Source organism: Stegodyphus dumicola, chromosome X2 (assembly GCF_044657685.1).
Source record: "Stegodyphus dumicola isolate Sdum_Otavi_A_Nest chromosome X2, ASM4465768v1".
Taxonomy (NCBI): domain Eukaryota; kingdom Metazoa; phylum Arthropoda; class Arachnida; order Araneae; family Eresidae; genus Stegodyphus; species Stegodyphus dumicola.
In genome coordinates, this window is record NC_140781.1 from 55019644 (window position 1) to 55038274 (window position 18631).

General features: G+C 31.9%; 1 long non-coding RNA gene across 4 annotated transcripts in view; it reads right to left on the reverse strand.

Moving 5' to 3' along the window:
- LOC146992759 (uncharacterized) overlaps positions 1-18631 on the reverse strand; it is a 54824-nt gene that overhangs the window by 30028 nt on the left and 6165 nt on the right. For all 4 annotated transcript variants that reach the window (XR_015039171.1, XR_015039169.1, XR_015039172.1 and 1 more), the window contains exons 2-3: positions 11044-11108; positions 8710-8791 (exon numbers count right to left, since the gene is read on the reverse strand). This is a non-coding gene — a long non-coding RNA (uncharacterized LOC146992759). The remainder of the gene's footprint in view (positions 1-8709; positions 8792-11043; positions 11109-18631) is intronic.

The following is an 18631-nucleotide window of genomic DNA, read 5'->3' on the forward strand; positions in this document are numbered from 1 at the left end:
GAAACAGGTATGTGGAAGGTGAGTCCTGTTGACAGTTTGCTATTTGTTCTAAAACACAGTTCTTCAGATAATGTAATTTTTTACTGCTGAGAATGTTTTTCACAATTGCTGTGTTTCTAGTTGTGATAAAAAGTTTTCAAATAAAAATTATTTTAGAACTACAAATGATTAATTTTGAATTTAAGAAATAGTTCTGTACTATCAGCATAGTACTCGGTAATAGGTGGCTTTGCAAACAAATATAACAATAATAATACAGTTTTATAATGATGGAATTATTTTTTTTTTCAGAAGTAAAGGTAGATTTTTAATTTATTTTTCTCTATGTTATTGTTACATTCAGTCATTTGCTTATACCAAGAGAGACAAATTCAAAGACTGCCTAGGTGGACACATTCAAGGTCCGCCCTGGGCGGCAAGTGTTCTAGCAATGCCGAATATAATTTAAATTGAAGAAATTTACAGGATAGATTATAGCCTTTCGAAGACAATCTTCAGCATGTCTAAAATATTTAGTTTTCTATGAAGACGATTGCTAAAAAGCAATGTTTTATGTATATTTTCAGAAAGACTTGTCATTTTAAGAAATGGTTGTCTTAAGTTATCACACAAAAATTTGACTATAAAGCGATTGAGTCATATTTTTATTTTATTGTTCCTACTACTTTTAATGTGTTAAAAATTTTATAATGTCCGATGCAGAATAGGCAAATCGAAATTCCTAAATAAGACAAGAATAAATATATTACCAATGCAACACAAGCACCCCCCCCCCCAAAAAAAAAGCTTTGATTATTAATAATTATTATCTTAGAGTTTATAATCTTATCGAAAAGCAAATCAGCGTTTTTAAATATTGGAAATGAAATTTACTAAATCTACAGAAGGCAATGAACGAATAGAAAGTATTAATTCATTACAGCGCTTAACATTGCACAAGTGAAGGACGTTTACTGAATGTATATCCTTTCTGCTTTGAAAAAGACTCCCTACGAAGGCTTTTCCACTCTCCAGTATTCCAGATGTTGTTCATAGCTTAAGGGGTTGTGTTATTTCAATCCTAATGTGGTGTTGTTATGGTTACCCGGGTCATTAGCGTCAACTCTCTTTGGCAAAAAATTTCATTTTCACTTCGGCGAGAATCCTGCCAAAGGTAGGAGCCCGTTATTCTGACGTCAGAAAACAGGTGCAACGGTCAGCGCTATCTATTGCCAAAAGGCTACATTCATGTTTCTCAAAATTCACTCTTAATAGTATATATTACAAAAGACAAATCTTAAAAAAATAATAATAATTTCACAGGTTAAGAAAACTTTATCTTCAATTCATGTATTCTATGCATTTTTTCCCAGTTGAAAATTCTGAAGAAGGTTTAAGATAGCAGTCAAACACTCCTATCCTCCAACAAGTAATATCAGGTTCTATTCATCACCAATATTCAACATTTAGGTTTGATTCCTATAACATTTCGCATAACAGAAAGATGTTCCCAAACTTTAGAATTCAGAAGAACATGAAACTTTCATGTAGTTTAAGAAAATTACAAGAATAAATTCTGTATCAAACAACTAAACAGCACCCTGTAAAAATCAAAATGACACTTCCTCTGAAGATGTGGTATCTAAGTTGCAAGGTTGCAATTTCCTGTGAAAGTCATCCAAACATTGTAATGGTCAAACCTGACAATACAATTTTCATAAAAAAGCTCACTAAAGGGTCCTAAAAAGGTAAAGGCTAGGTATCTGGCATAGCAAAGGAGAAAACAGATGAGATTATGGATGATTTTAGAATGAAGAATACGGATTTCTGCTGCTAGAAGGAAATTTTAGGTTTGAATAGTGAGACAACAGAAAGAGCCTAAAGGTTCTAAATCTGAAATGTCATTTGAAGTGCAATATTTAACAACTTAAATAAATTCCAGCAAAGTTAAAAAAGAAAGAAAGAAAGAGGATAGCAAGTAGAAAGTCCTTATTCGAACACAGCTCTTGTTGGGGCTTTGAGAATAGCTTGATTTTGTTATTAACCCAAGAAGATGCACCTGGGGTGTTACGACACTACACGCTTAAAAAAATTCACTGGCAAACTCCTCCCTATAATCCGAAATGGTTAAGTCCATCAGTAGCTGCCTTCAAGGTCATGTTCTATACGTCTCGAGAGGAAAAGGCAAATTCTGAGCATTTATTGTGGTTTAAATAATAGCTTGGGGTGTGCTGACACCCCACGCACGCTTTCATGTTACTATTTTTCAGTGTGAGGCATGGTGTGTGCAAGTCGCTCTGTTCGGTCTTTCCCTCATCTGACGTATGATCAAGAAATGAAAAGACTTTAAAAATTATTAGAGGAGGTTTCGTCGAATAATTCTATAGAAGAAGAATTAAAAGATTCAGATAATGAAGATATACTTAGTGATTATGAGTCTGAATCAGAAGAAGAGTGCGACTCTTCAGAATACATTCCTTGTGATCAATTTGAATATTTTATAGGATAGGATAAAACAACAGAATGACAGAAGAACCCTTTCGAGTTCAAAGACGCATGGCGTCCATAATACCATAAAAAAATTGCCTGGCAATACACGGATGTCTAAAGATGTGGCTTCACCCATCGATGCATGGAACCTAATATTTGATGATACAATGATTCAAATGATTGTGAAAGGCTCTAATATTTACGTAAAAAATATTTCGGGAAATTTTAAAAGAAAAAGAGATGCAAAACCTATAGAGAAAGAAGAGTTTCTTGCTTTTTTAGGACTTTTATATATAGCTGGATAGCACAAATACTTCTATGTAAATGTATGTATGATTTATGAGCGACTGATGGCACAGGATTGGATATTTTTCGCAAAACTATAAAGCGTTTTCTTTCCATTCTTCGTGCCTTATAATTTGATGATGTCAGAACACGAGATAACAGAAGAAAGAGTGAAAAATTAGCTCCGAAAAGAGGTTTATTTTAAAATTTTGTCAAGAATTGCCAGAAATTATATCATATAGGGGAATACGTGACTTTGGACGTAAAGCTAGAACCTTTTCTAGGACGATGCTCCTTTCAGCAGTATATACCTAAAAAAACCTGCAAGATATGGTATAAAGATATTTGCTATGGTTGATTCTAGAACCTTCTATACTTCCAACATGAAAATTTACGCATGTCAGCAGCCAGATAAGCCGTACAAGAAAGTCAGCAGTTCTAGTGAAATATGAAAGCACATCCGAGATCCATTATACAAATTGGTGATGAAGAAACTTTACCACAGACAGTTGGTATACCAGTTATGAATTGGCCAAATTTCTTACATAAAATAATCTGATGAACCACAAACAAAGAAAAAAAAAATTATAATACCGGAGATGTTACTTGTGCTCAAGGGAAAAAGACAGAAAATCAAAAACTATGTGTGAAGTGTAAAAAAAAATGTCCAAGTCACAGTGTCAAGAGCACTGTGAAATAGATGCTTCATGTATATATTACAAAATATCTAATGCTTCTTAAGCCTAATTGATTTTAATATTAATTATATAACTCGCTGTTCATGTAATAATTCTGCATAATTTGGATTACAACTGCATTCACAAATAAAAAACCAAAATTTCTCATAGAAATCAATGATTCCTACACATCTGAAGAAAAAAAAAGATTTATTTGTTTTTAATTTGAAAATTAACATTATTTTAAGCTATTTTATATAATAAATGTTGCAATTAATATAGAATGCATTCTTTTACTGAATTATAATAATATGTTTAATTTGTACATCATTTAATTGCTTGAAGTGTGTTGACACACCATGTGCGTTCTCGTGTTACATAATACAGCACGCGTCCTCCTGGGTTAACAGGAAAGACTCAAAATTAAATTATACAAGCTGTACAAGACAGAATTATTTACATACTAACAATAGTCTAATTTCATTTACCACCCTGCATCAAATGGCTGTTATATATATATATATACCTAATTAAAATACAATTTTTTTAAAACAAAATATAATCATGCCTAGCATTTTTGTGCCTTAAGCTGTTAAAAAATTATCAGTAAAGACAAAGTAAGAAATTTAGAACCAATTTTTCACAAACAATTGAAATTCATAAGTAATAAATTTCAAATAATCCTATAAATGCAAAAAAGAATGTTAAAACCAAAGCACTTCAAACAAGCAATACCCCAATTAAAAAAATCAATATTTAAAGAAAAAAGAATAAAACAGAAGAGGAATTCAATCAACTTCAATCCCTCTTCATCAGGCGGAGGAACATTGAAATCAATTGAAATCTCTCTTCCTCAAAAATCCTTGCCTTTCTGCATCCAGAATTAGCCAATGAACCAGTTCAATGTATTTTAATTATAATAGTTCACGCAAAAATTCTGTCCCTCCCCCCCCCAAAAGCAAGGAAAAAACAAAGTAAACTCTAATTCGAATTTTTTACCTTTAAACAAAGAGAACATTAAGCGAAGAATTGAAAATGTAAGTGAAGTTATAAAACTTTAGTCAAAAGACTTAATCTAAATGGAATTGAAATAAAAACTCAGAAAAAATAATTAAAAACTTTGAGCACTTTCAATTAGATCACAACTGAAACTAGTAAAAGAGAATTACTGTAGTGACGTTTAGGTTTGCCAGTTTGGATACATTAGTGAAACTAAAATACAGTATATCTATTCTAAATTATAATTTTAATAGAGGTTTTAAAACTTTTTCTTTTCATTTCTAAATTCTTTTATTCCAATTTTATTTACTGCCTTTTTAATAGTATTATTTTTATATTTTGATAATTTGTATATAGTTTATTTTAGGTTTACATGCAAAATTCATGTAGGGGAAGTTTTTAATAGGCAAGAGTTTCTACATTACTTTGGTTTTCTAAAAAATTTGGTTTTCTCTCTTAATTATTTTGACATTTAATTAATATTTTAATTCCTAGTCAAAATTCCTACTAGTTTAAATTTCTCTTTTAGTAATTCACAACATTTGGTTTTATTTTTGGCTTTGAATTTTACTATACCATTGCCTATATGGATGACAAAACACGAATTGAGTAATTGAAGAGTTAGATTTGGCGGCAACTTCTCCTTGATAAGTCTGTCTCCTGCCTGCTCAACAATTATTCACTTATACAAATTAATTTGGTCTTAAAAATTCTTTAAAAAACTTTTTGGAATATTATATTTTTTCATGGTTTTAGATATGTGCACTTAATTTACATATGCTCTTAGAATTTAAATGATATTGTAAATTAGCTCTCAGCAATAATTAGTCTCTTATTTTTTATTTTTGCAATTAAAATTTCTTAATTAAATTTTAATTTATACTAGCTTTTTATGAATAGAGAATATTTGTTAAATTCAAATTATATATATATATACACACACACACACATACTTAATGAGGATTTTTTGCTTATATACCCTAATTACATGTTTCATGAACAGCCCCCAAAAAATCTGTTTTCCCTCATGGTTACCCAGGACACCAAAAAGCTGGGTACCCCTGATCTTAAACAAAGAAATGCAATGCTCCTTGAAATACATATGATACATCTATCAAATTGGATAAAAATAGAATCTAACACAACAGAAAATCATCACATGCAATGCAGGAGCAATAAACAGCTCTTTTACAGCTTATTTTCTCTAAGATAGGATTTTGACTATAAGATGATGTTTTGGAACTGAATTTCAATTCAGAAATTATAGATTGTCGAATGAAATTCTCATTCATTTCATTTAAACTAAAAGTTTTGCCAACAGATATGGGACCTTCACCTCTCTTTAGACAGTCTAGGATTTTCATTTTAGTTTCTAATGAAAGTGCTTGTCTTTTTGGAATATTTTGCTGTTGTTTAGGCATTTTATTAAGAACTTTTCTAAACTGACAATTTAACACAATATTGCCTTTATTAGTACTAAAAAATTATTATCACAAATTATACAGGAAATTCCACCACCGAGTTAAAAAAACTTTAATCTGAACATTAACATTTAGAACTTTACTGAAATCATTTATTGCATTCTACAAACTAAACACTTTAGCACTGAATAATGAAATGCTGTATTCAAGTTGAAGTGCAATGAGATAAAGAAAAAAGTGATAATAAAATTCAGGTATCATTCTTTCACAAAGTTTTTGTGATAATTTGAACTCTGATTGAAGCTTACTTGGGACGTGAAGAGTAATTTGGTGAAGTTTTACTTTCACTTGCTGTTGATTGACCCATATCGCAGTTTGATCAGTGATTTAACTTGCGTCAATTTGATGGGGGAAAACATTGGTGTCGGAAGCTTGAACTCAATAAATACGACCTTCAAGCTTCATCACCTGCTCGACAGCTATTTCGCACATAGCATAGGGCTGGATGGAGCACCCTTAAGTGTGGCAGAGAAATTCATGCTTTGGTAAAGCTTTTGGCATGTTATTTCAAGAAAAGTGCAATTTTGTTTCAAAATACCTATATTAAAACAATGCTATATATAAATCTAATGCATATCCTAAGTCGTGCTTTTGAGACATGAAAAATGCAAGTTGAATTTTGTCAATCAGGCCAGTAGAATGGGAGATATATAACTGTCCCCCCCCCTTTTTTTTTTTTGTTTGTTTGCACGATGTACATGAAAAAAACCACAAAGTACTTGAAAATTCAGAATTATAGCATGGGATGTTTACAGAATAGTAGAAACAGGCATACGGACCCTTACGGGCAGTCGTAGCAGTGTCTCAAACGAGATAAATAAGTGTAGGGCCTGCAAACATGACTTAGTCATATTCCAAGTAAATGTCATATACCAAAAAAAAATTTTTTTCATGTCATTTTCATTCATTCAAAGACAGGACATATATCAAGTTGGATGTATTTCAAAGCAGCTGTATACCGAGTTACTAGCATATTCTGCACAAAAATATTTTGAATAACCACTTCAGAAATTAAAATGAGATCTGAAGCTGAAATGGCAATATATGATTTAAAACTATACAATAATTTCACCCTCCACTGAGTGACTAATGATAGAGGCATTATCATCACAGTAGAAACTTCAGTTACATCATCTTCATTAAGTATTTTTTCACATATTCCATTAATAAAAAATATTCCATATCTTAGTTGCATTATCCAAAAAATCTTCAAATTCATGGCTACCTGAATGACCTTTCTGTTGCACTAATTTTAAGAAGGCTACTTTATGTATACCTTCATTTCAGTACATGAAAATTCCAAAATGTATTGGCCAATTGATGCATGTTTTGGATTAAAGAGTAAACCAAAACCTTACTTCATAATAAAACTTTAATTAACTTTGATATGTTAATGAGATAATGATAGACTAAACAAATTAGATCAAATCAGAAAGTTATAAAGAAAAATTTGCAAAACTTACATTTATTGGAATCTAATTCTTCCTTCTTTTCTACTATGCCAAAAGAAAACCAGTATGTGCAACATTTCACTCCAAATAAACTTAGTTCATAGGCTTCAGATATGCAAGGTAGATAAGATAGAAAAATTCTGCCTCCACTAAAACCATTAATGGCTGAAAATGAAAATATGTTGCACTCATGAAGGTAGAAATGGATTTGTTCCTGTCTCTGTAGGTTTGCTAGCTGGCAGGTGTTGAAAAGCAAACTAGCATGCAGAATGACTCAGTACTGCTATGGATAATATGTGCTAAGAAAAGAAACCTCAGTTAATTGGGATAAAAATTGATTTTCGTATATTTGCTTTTCTCAAATAACATACTCAATATTTCTTTACTCTGAGAGAAAAAAAAAATTTCTAAAAAAAAAAAAAAAAAAAACCTCCATGGGAGCTCTAGATTATAGATTTTATTTTGTGATGCCTTTTGGCAGCATGAAATGATCCCCACAATTTAAATTTTGAAGTGTGATAGTACAATATTAAGAAATGAATGATGATGAAGAAAATGAGATGATGTGACAATTATATTTATAGAAGTTTGAATCCAACATACAAATTTATAAGAAGTCTCCTAAGTGTATTTTAAAAATTGCTGATATTAGATTACAACAAAAGAGTTTACCAATATATACTTCACTCATCTGTACCTGCAAAACATAGCCCAATGTCATTTTCATAGAAATATTTTTACACTAGAAAGCTAAAATCTAATTATGGCATATCATGTACATACAAGACCATGTAGTCTTGTCAGAATACTGAAGATTAAACAAAAGAACTTAGGAACATAAAATATCATCCGCACTTGCTAGCAAAGCGTACAAACTTGTTAAGAGACCTGAAAAGACTCTTTCTTCCATTATCTAAGAAGTCAAATTATGGTGCAATTAATCATGAATATATAACCTAATTGCCTATCTTGATGTGAAATTTTGAGCCAATCAAAACATAACTATTCCAGTTATACAGAATTTACTGTCACATACTTTACTCACAAAAATTTTTTTGTAAGTTGTTTTCATTAACATTTATGACATAAAACTATCAACTGTCTTATCTTCTTCCTAATTTTTATATGATTCTTTAAGTCTTATGGATTCAAATTCTGTCCATGAGCATCTTAATGTATTGGAAAACTACTCTTCTATAAAACAGATATGTAACTGCATCAAGAGGATTGGTCCTTCAGCTCAATAATTAAAAAATTGAAATTTGCTTCACAGTTTAAAAAAGGTTATAAAATAACAATAAAATTTCCTTTTTTATATATAATTTAAGCAATAATTAAAGAACTTACAGTTTCTGAAAGTGCTCCAAATATAAATGAGTAAGAAATTAGGTTCTTCAACAACGTCAGTCATATATTGGCAAATGTATAGCTGAAATTCAAAAATAAATAAATGATCAACATTTTTTTAAGTACATAAACAAGCACTTGTGGTGGCTTTGTTGTTATAAAAGCCATAGTTTTACAATTTGCCAATCTCATGATATCATATATAATTGGTATTGTGAGCCAGTTGTCCCTGGTCTGCTCAGTTAGATATTAATGAGGATACTTGCCAATATGTAGCAGTTTGATGTTTGTGGGTGCCTCACTCAGGAGAGGTATAGAACTGGGGAGGTCAGTTCCATAGTTAAATTAAAGAATGTGCATGCTAAGAAGGAAAGCTTCCATAGATATAATGTAAACCAGTCTGACTACTGTACCACTAGAATTAAAGGAGGACTAAGTCCCATTGCTAAATCGCCAGGTATACAGAAAATTGATTAATACAGAACAAATCCAAAGAACTTTACGAATTCGTTTTTTGACAAAATTTTTCACGATGATTTAAACTTGGAATTTCATAGATTTTTTTTTTTTTTTTACTCAAAGTAAATAATCTTTAACTAATATATTGTGTGGATCATTGATTCTATTTACCTTCATAGGGCAGGAAAAAAATGGTGTCGTAGAAGTTTGAACTCTTGACCAACCTGACATTCAACAGCTATTTGGTGAATGTGCAAAAAAGCATTAAGGCTGGATGACTAGCTCCTGTAAAGTAAACTTTGCATATATTTTTCTCTCTGTGGTCTGACGAAGGCACTCCCACTTCAGTAAACCTTTCATTCTTAATCTTAGAAGTTCTTTGGCTATATCACCAAACTCGTCATAAACAGCTTTTCCTAACTAGGATAACCAGGATAACTAGGATAACTAGGATTCCTGATATTAACAAATCAATCCTCCAACTGCTATGATCCAAAAAATACATATCTCTCATCAACTAAAATCATGGTAAGCATTTTTACAGGTTAGATAAATGATTGCACTTTCTATTGTTAAAATATAATGGTTTTAATTTTTAGTACAATAACTAAAATTGTCTAAATTTAATTTTTTTCAGAATTCTTCCAAATGGTGGTTAAGTAAAAAGTTATAAGTTTAATGATGATATGGCAAAAGAATTTTGTTTTATAAAACAGACAAAAATTGAGTCTAACATTCACTGCATTCGGTTGAATTCAACATTTTCAATTACTTGCAGTGGATTAAAATGATGTTACACTACACAATGAGTCCCTAAAATGAAATGAAAGCAAATTGAGCACCAGCACTTCCCACTGTTTCATGCAATATTTTTACAAAATAAAGGAGGGAATTTGTTGAGGAGGAGCGATAGCTTACACAGACTGAAGCATAATTTTCATTTCACACAGTTACTCACAATCAGCGATTTAAATCAACAGCGTGTTATATCAAACTTAATCAAAGTATTTTTTTAAAATATATTTTTATGCGCATACAAAAAATGAAGCAATAGTTAAAAATGTGATAAAATCCTTTGCGATCTCCAAATCAAATAAGAAAATACTCGCTTTTAAAATGATTTACACTAATGCTTGAAACTGCAAAGATTTTTAATTATTTCCAATCCTCATTAGATATGTTGATTACAAAGGTGGTCAAGTTAAAATTTTAAATTTAATCACTCTTCCCAGAAAGGCATCAGAAATAATCACTAAATCCATTATTGATTTTGGATTCAAAAAATTTAACAAAGAAGTTAGCTAGATATTGTGCAGGTAATACAAATATAAACTTTAGAGGTGTTAATAGAAAAGAAACAAATAACATATTTTCTTGACTGAAAAATCAATTAAATCGCCCCATAATTGGAGTAAGCTGTGCAGCACACATAATCCACAATGTAACTTAATCTGTATGATATTTGAGAGTATGTCCTTCATCTGCTAAATAATGCTTGCTAGCTAAAATAAACTGAAATCAAGGCTTTCTAATATAAAAAGGGATGTACACAAAATCTAAGTGATAAAAACAATGCAAAGCATAAAACCCCATATAATAACTCTAAGAAACCCTACATAGTAGCATAAAAAGAATAGAAAAAGGATTTGAATGGATATAAGAAATGCGAATGTTTAAGGAATGTTAAGAAATGCACATTTTAAGGAATTTTGAATCAAGTACATATAGCTGAATACCAAATGTGTAATTTGCATGCGTGTCCCATAATTAAATATAAATTATAAGGAAACTCATATTCCATGACAAAGATAGAATCAGTACATTAATGATAATCAATAAGTTTTAGAAAAGACTAATAAATGAAAGTATATTTACCAGAATATTTTATCCTTTGTGACTGCATAATAATTCCATAGGACTCACAGTAGCAACAGTCAGAACTAAAATTATAATTAACATTAAAAGTAAGAAAAATTTTAGTCATATACATTATTTTTATTAATAAACAATGAGATGATCTCTCAAATTACCTAAGTATACCCACAGGGAAAAAAAGTAGTTTCATTCAGCCTCTGAGTTGGTTTGGTTTATTTAATTAAAGCAAAGTAAGTGAGGGCTCCCTGCCTAAGGGAAGGGATGCCTTCATGAGGACTTTCTAAGGGAAACTGGTTTGTATACACATTACACATGAAAATGCCTATGCAGCCAGCCTGTTTGCCTGGAATTGAACCCAGATTAAAACTACCAGTGTTCAGAGACTTTACCGCTCGGCTCCTTGTGGGCCTATCAGCATCTAAGTATTAAAAAATTAACAAATGAAAGACAGTACCTTTAAAGGCCATGAAGTAATGAGAAAATCATCCAGTCAAGGCTGAGGAAAAGAAGAGGATAATAAGAACTTGGCATATCATATCCCCCCTACTGTATGACTAATAACACAGCTTCAGCAAAAAAATAATAAACTCTTTTTTACAGCAGCTCTTGTGGCATATGCTTCTGTAAAAGCTGTCGCACATGTAAGACATTTACTTGTGTAATCCAATTATCTTAGCTGGGACAGACTATACAAGCTATACAGCTTCATTTGTGTTGTCTTATTATATAATGTTATTGCTACAAATACATACAAAGCATAATTTAAAAAACAGTTCACATTAACTGTGAATTAAAAAAAAATCCTATAAGTTACAAAATTTATTTGTCCAATTTTGTACTCATTTGTGACTCATATAATACCTGGATCACAGCTCTTTCAAAGTGTATTACATATGGCTTAATAGGGGAAGGAAGAAAACCAATGATCCAGTTTCTACAAAGAACATTATAGAAGGTACATTGCAAAATGTACAACAGCAACATTACAAAGTCATGCAGTAGTTAGTACCCATAGAGTCCACGAGATAGCTCAAAGACCAATGTCATTTTTATGCCTGACAAAATAATCTTTTTTATGCCTGACCGGGCAACGTGATCTTTTTTGCAGTAGCCAAGATAAGAACCTCTATTATATTGGTGATTTTAATCTTTAGCTGTGGGTAGCATGATGTAATGAAAAGTATCATTAATTTAAATTGAATTATTCTTTATTGCATCAATGTACTAAATGTATTGCTTTTAATTCATGAGTTTAAATCAAAACAGAAAATTTCTGGAATGGGAACTGTAACTAAAAAAAAATCACAATTTACAAAATTCATCTGAAATAACACATGTAAATATTAAGTTATTAAGACATATAGAATTAAACCCGTTAACAGTTTTCTCAGCTGTCACCAGATGAAAATGTTACGATCTCAAAAGTGAAGGATGGTGCTGGTAAAATAAGACATCCAAATGAAAATGAGCCTCAAAAAGTTTAAAGTAAATAAGTTAGTTAATCACTGAGTAATTGTGAAGACTACCCATTCCTCCAAAATATATCTTTCTGGAAATTTGCTCATATTTACATGACCTATGAAGAAACTTATGAAAATCTTTACAGCAGCTTATTTCTCAAGCAACTGAACACTGAAAGAAACTAACAATATTTAATTAATAATTTTATTTCTTTACATATAAGCTAGAATATGAACCATAAATTAGAGCTTCTGAGTAAATTCTGCTAATGCAGGATCCATAGGAAGGTCATTAAGTGTTATATGCTATTTGTATTTTGGAAGGTATGTTCTTTCACAATGTACGAAGTCCAGCTCTAGTAAATACGGCTTGCTAGTCAAATGATAGTGACTACTTATGAAAGATAAAATTGAAAGGAATGATAAAATCATACTTTGCAACAAGCAGATATAAACAAAAACTGCCAATTATGAATTTATACAAAATCAACTATCAGTATATATAAAACTTCATGAATCAGCATAGAGAAAAGCAGTCGTATGTGCAGTAATTACCAATAATATAGCATCTAATATAAATGGATTACACAATGTATTGCCAACAAAAGCATGATTATAGATAAATTACAGCCATATGTTCTGAATACCATGCTTTTCCCTATATGTGTTTAGGTCACATATAGGTTAATAATAATATTATGTGCATTAACTAATATTTAACACACCTAAAATTAGCAAAGTAACAACCTTGTGTTTTGAACTCTATTGATTTCAAGAGTGAATTTTTTTAACTAAGAAATCTATTGATTTCAAGGGCAGATAGGTACAGGTCCCTCTTCATCAGAAGTAAAGAAAACAGGGTATTTACATATTAACGCAGCTACTTGGCCCAATATGGTGATATTTTACAGATGGAAATGTAAAAGTTACGTATCGGGTGCAAGTTAGTGGTTTTTGCAATTTTTTTTAAAAGATTCCCATATAATATCTATCATAAATTGACAAACATTATTAACTTGTGATAAGTTTTGTTTGGTTTACGTGATTAAGGCAAAGCCTCAAGGGCTATCTGCGTATGGGAAGAGATGCCTTTATGGAGGACTTTCTAAGGGAAACTGCCTCGTATACATGTTACATATGGAGAAAACCACAAAAATACCCATGCAGACAGCCCATTTGCAAAATTGGAGCCTCGAACCAAACTACCAATTTTCAGTGGCTTTACTGCTCGGCCGCTAGTGGGTCCAACTTATGAAAAGATAATTTAAGTAATTTAAAATACCACATTTCAGTTATTAAATAAGTATTACACGATGCATTAAGAAATAAATCACACTTTTCTCCAAATCTTTCTGTAATCTGTTTGTGCTATTCTTCTCCCCAAGTACGTAGCAATCTGTTTACACTTGAAAAAACTGCAGAGATACAGCATCACACAAACTCTGGTAACATTCGCTATCTACCAAATGCATCTCCTTATTGTTTTCTTTAGAAACTTTGCATCAAAATCCTACAGAAATTTTACATCAGTTTTTTCCGATTGCCCACAAATTCCACAAATGAATATTTTAAAATTAAGTTAAGACATAAAATATCACAATTTGTTTATGAAAGCCACTCGATTACAATAAAATGAACACATGCAAAAATGGTGACATTGCTTGAGTGAAGGATTGTTATGAGTATGAAGGTTGCCTGATGATTGTTATGCATCTGGTTGCCAGAGTTCGGCGCATTCTGAAAATTTGGCAAGTTTTGCTAAAGTGGTTGCAACACAATATATGCACCAAAAGCACAAATAGTGCAAATTTCATTACTACTGATAAAGAGGACTTGCACCTGTTTGTCCTGAAAATCAATGGAGTTCTTAAATAATTCTATACCAAACATACGGTTGTTGGGTAAAAATATATTTACGGGTGAACCATGGCGAAAATTGGCAATTTTGGGTGGTACATGAACACCAACTGCAATTCTTTGACTTGTTACTTTGGCTTTGTGTAGCAGTGATTTTTGAGTGCAGTTCTTTGAATTGTTATTTTGGCTTTGTGTAGTGCAAAAATTGCCACTAAGGAAAGAATTTTGGCAGCATTATGAATATCCTCATTCGTAGCAAACCAAGGAGTTTAGTAAATTTGTCGTAGCATAATATTTTGGAAAATTTCGATATGTTTCCCGTTAGTAATTGCTGCTGCGCCCCATACAGGACTTGCATATGCCTCTACCTTATGACCATTTTATTGTGGCATAAGACCACTTATGACCCTTTTATTGGCATTGGTCACCACTTATGACCATTTTATTGGCAATGGCCACTACCCATAACAGACGAGTGCCCACCATTGGAAATAAAACAATTAGCAATAGTAAAAGCCCAGGAAAAAGTTCAGCATAGATGTATGTTTAAATTAACTAGACATTTTCCACATATACCAATTTTTTTTGTTGGCTACAATTAATTGAGCAGAGATGTTGGTTTACAACATTTTGTGGAGTAGGCAAGACAAATGAATCAGCTGCTGTGTCGACCAAAAATTGTGTTCTTAAAGCCTTTTTGTATACAAGGTGAAAACAATTATTTTGGCCTATAACGTTTGTCGTCACACACGCTCAGCCTTCTAGTTTTCCAGTTTAAAATTGCAAGAGTTGTTGCATTTAATGGCTTTTTCCCCAAACTTAGCATGGTTCCAACACATGGAGGTTTTTTTATTGTTTATTCGTTGGCAAAAATCTAGATCTAGAATTAGAATAACCACATGAGTGAGATTGAACACGAAAATATTTTTCCTTCAAAGCATATATTTCCTTCTGCAAACTAAAGCAGTGTTTCCCAACTTTTTTTTTGTACTATGCCCCACCTAATCCTTTCTAAAATTCTGCTTTCCCTAGCATATACATAATTTTGGCTCTACTCTTACATACGCCCTAAGATCATCAAATGTGGTGATATGTGTTCTGCTCTGGTTTTTGGCACGATTGCGTGTTGTGCGATGGTTTTTGGGAATTATGTTATTTGTATGGCAACCCTTTTGACATTGAAACTTACCTTTTTGCTGCAGTGATTTTATTTGCTCGTTGGTTCATGTCGTGCGTGTTTTGAAATGGCCTATGTTGCAATGAGAGACATGGTAGCAAGATTTCAGTTGCGTAAGGTTTTGAACATTTATTTGTGAACCATAGTATCAATTTTGTGGATAATGAGTCTGGCTGTCATATAAATACATAAAGAGTATGTGGCGGCATGCTGTCCAAAGAAGCATTCATTATGGTATGTGCATTTTATTTTATTGTTTTTATTTTGTAGAATGTTATGTTCATTATTGTTTTACTATGAATTTTTGTTGTTGTTGTTCTTTGAATTGTTTGTAATTTGGTTTAGTTTATTTGGTTGATTTGTGTGCTATGCCTATATTGGGCAATTCGTAGATGTTTTTTAAGTTTAAACAGAATGCTGTGTACATGGTATTCTTTGAAATTTATTATGTTAATTTATTAAAGCAAGGTATGCATAGTTCATAGATTCCCTCACTGCCTAGATTGTGCAATTCGTACATGTTTTTTGAAGTTAAAACACATCACCGTTTACATGGATTCTTAAATATTTTTTGTTAGAAACTTTACGTTTTTGCTATCTAAATTTTTTGTTTTTGTTTCGGATTTTTAGCTTAAATTGTGTGTTCAAAACATGGATTTTGCATGTGTGAAAACTGCGTTTTTGGAGACATTTCAGGCTCACAGTTCAAAATGTAGACAAAAAATTTAGATAGTAATATGGCACAGTGGAGTTTCTCACAAAAAATATTTGGCAAAAAATTTGTCGCCAAGCAAGGGCATATACAAGAGTAGTTCCATAATTTTTAATATTCAAAAACTGAAATGTTACGAAAGAAACTTGAATGATAGGTATTAAGAAGAAATCACTACGAAATTTTGTGAGCAAACACAGTAAGTAAAATTTCAAAACATATAATAGAGAACTAAAATTCAAGTACAAAATAATTTTAATGAAAGTTTTTTCTATATTATTTTAAGTATTAGTAATTATTTATTACTAACAGTTGCATTGTGAGCAGTGAACAGAAACTTTAATGTTACTCTTTCTCAAAATTTTTCTTTAAAGCTTGAAAATAATTCAAATCTGAATTAATACAAGCGTTATGTTTTGCATTCAAATGTGCATCAAGAGGATCTCATTTCGTTGATCCCGCATTGTTGGCATAAAAAGACCAAAAAGTGACCGTTCAACATTTACAGCGGGTATGAAACCAAATTTTAAATATTCCTCCGGATACTGATGAACTTTTGTATTACTTGCACTATTTACTTTACTGTGGGCTGAAAGAAAGAAATACAAAATCAATTAAAAACTTCGGTACTTTTCCGTTTGGCCGGCGCAATTTCCCATTTCGCCGGCGCAAGCGATAAAGTCGCCGAAAATGGTAGAACTGATGCCAAAGCGAATATCTTTGCTAATAACCTTTCACGGCACTTTTTCAAAACAAGTCGCTGAGATTTATTATCAGATTTACCTTTTTTTTCAATATTGGCATACAGTTACATAGAATTTTTTTAATTATAATATTGAAATAATTCTTGCATTTAAACTCGTATTCCATACTGAGATTTAACTTGAAATTAATGTAGATAACTCCTGAGAGAATCAGATTTTTGTAGCGTATTTTACGTGAGATGAGATCGTTTGGGATCACGTGATATTAACCGGCGAATCAAGAGGTTATACCATGAAAGCATAGTAAATCTTTAATTTAACGTCTTTAAATTCTTAAATTAACGTCTTTTACAAATATGTCAAAAATGGATGAAAAACCAATGAAAATTTGGGATTTGCCCAGGACAGAGGAAGAATCCGTCAGATTCTTTCAAGCGAAAGGCGTTTTGCCTAACATTGCTATTTGTGAAAATAATCATGAAATGAAATTATATTTCGGACACGAAATTCAGTGGCGTTGCAACCTTTTAACTTGCCACAGTAAAAGAAATATACAGAAAGGCACATGGTTTGAATCATCGGAGATTGAGTTTCTTGAAGTGTTTAAGATTCATTTATGGTTGGAGTAAAGAATTAACTTCAGTTAAATGGTGTGAAAAGCAGTTGGAAATCAGTCACGGAACAGTTGTGGATTGGAATAACTACATGTGAGAGGTTTGTGTGGATTCTTTACTTAAACGTCAACAACGCAAAATAGGAGGCCCTGGTATGATCGTTGAAGTGGATGAAAGTATGTTCACGAAGCGCAAAAACAACGCGGGACGGATTTTACCACAACAGTGGATCTTTGGTGGAGTTTGTCGTGAAACAAACGAATGTTTCCTTGTGATGGTGCCAAACCGATCCATGAGTATTATATTAGAGGCAATAAATGAAAACATTGAAAAAGGAACTACAATATATTCCGATTCATGGAAATCATATTGCACTGAAAAACTGGAAGAGGAAAGTTTCGAACATTTCAAAGTGAACCATAAATACAATTTTGTAGATCCGGAAACTGGAACACACACGCAAAAAATTGAAAGACTATGGGGAAGCGCAAAATGGCGGAATAAGAAACACAGACGAACTGCTCGGCATCATCTGGAAAGTTAACTCACCGAATTTATGTGGCGAAAGGTCACAAAAGACCCATTTGAAAAAATTCTAAGCAATATTAAAATATTTATGCCTCCAAAATAAAAAAAAAAAAAATCTTAGAATTAACATTTGTTAAAATTTTTTTATGTGTATGCTGTGTGTTGTCGCCAATAAAGTCTTCTTGGCGAGATTTGCGCCGGAGAAAGGGAAATGGCGAGGTTTGCGCCGGCAAAACGGAAAAGTACCAAAACTTCTTAGACTTAGACAGTTCTATATTACCGAGTTATTGCAGGTGCATCGTTGCCGGTTCCTTAAATTACGCCCAAGGGCACATGGCATAACGAATTCAGGAAATGGAAAACATCTCGGATGAGAAAACGGCGAAAGGAAAAGCGAGAGGGTTACCAAAAGGAAAAAGGCCAAAAGCAACTAGCAGGTGAACGGAACTTGACAAGATAAAGAAAATCTGAACGGATCCTTCCCAATTCAGAGAAACGACAAATGCAAAACGGTTCAAAATGCTATACAACAACAA